This window comes from Lissotriton vulgaris, chromosome 4_1 (genome assembly GCF_964263255.1).
Source record: "Lissotriton vulgaris chromosome 4_1, aLisVul1.2, whole genome shotgun sequence".
NCBI lineage: Eukaryota > Metazoa > Chordata > Amphibia > Caudata > Salamandridae > Lissotriton > Lissotriton vulgaris.
In genome coordinates, this window is record NC_141691.1 from 1816136978 (window position 1) to 1816137893 (window position 916).

At 63.9% G+C, this 916-nt stretch overlaps 1 non-coding gene across 1 annotated transcript; it reads left to right on the top strand.

Moving 5' to 3' along the window:
* Window positions 1–343: 343 nt before the first annotated feature.
* Window positions 344–450, top strand: LOC147724591 (U6 spliceosomal RNA). The gene has a single exon (XR_015295386.1). It is a non-coding gene; the product is annotated as a U6 spliceosomal RNA (small nuclear RNA).
* The last annotated feature ends 466 nt before the right edge of the window (window positions 451–916 follow it).

The window sequence follows — 916 nt, forward strand, 5'->3', positions numbered from 1 at the left end:
GGTGTAGGTGTCGCCTGTCCTGTCACTTCGGGCTGTCTTTCCCCCGGGGTCCGACTTGGTGGAGGCGGTTCGACTGTGTCGGATCTAGCCTTCGTTGCCTGGTCTGGCCCTGACCCCGGTGGTGTTTCGGCGCCTGGGGCCTCGGCTCGGTCTGCCTCCGGTGGCTCTGTTCACGGAGGGGGACTCGGCCCTCCTGCCCGGGTTCTACTCTCTCCTCCCGGGTCCTTGGGGTCGCCCTGTCTTTCGCTTGACCTTTTCGGTCTGCTGTATGCGTTTCCCCCGTGCCCTCTGTTTTCACGGGTCCTCTGCTGGATTCGCTTGGGCAGGGCCGGGGTGCACCTGGGTGCTCGCTTCGGCGGCGCGTGGACTAATATTGGACCGTTGCAGAGGAGAATTGCATGGCCCCTGCGCATGGTTGACACGCTATTTCGTGAAGCGTTCCTGTTTATGGTTCCCGGCGGGGTCCGCCGCCCCTGGTACCCTCTCCTTTTGCGAGCTGGCGGTTCGGGCCTACTGGCCGTTCCCGGATCTTCCCGTTCCATGGTTGGTCCGGAGTCGGTTTTGACCCGGCTATTTCTGCTGGCCTGACTCCATCTGCAGGCCGGTTTCTTGAGCAGATGTCGCTGCTTGCTCAGGGTTGTTCTTCTGGGGTGGTGGTTTTGCTGCTGGGCTCCCGCAGGTATTCCACTTTCTCTTCCTGTGCCAGGCACTGGGCTTCCTTCTCGCGTTGGTGCGGTCGGCTTGGTGCTGCCCGCGCCTCCGTGGACCCCTTGCGGGTCTTGGATTTCCTGGCTGAGGGGTTTTCCTTGGGCGTGGCCCCTTCTTCCCGGTGGGCCCGGTGGGCTGCCTTGCGGGCCTGCCGCAGTCCGGTGTTCGACGGGCTGGTTTCCCTGGTGGCTCGCATGGCTCCGGAGTT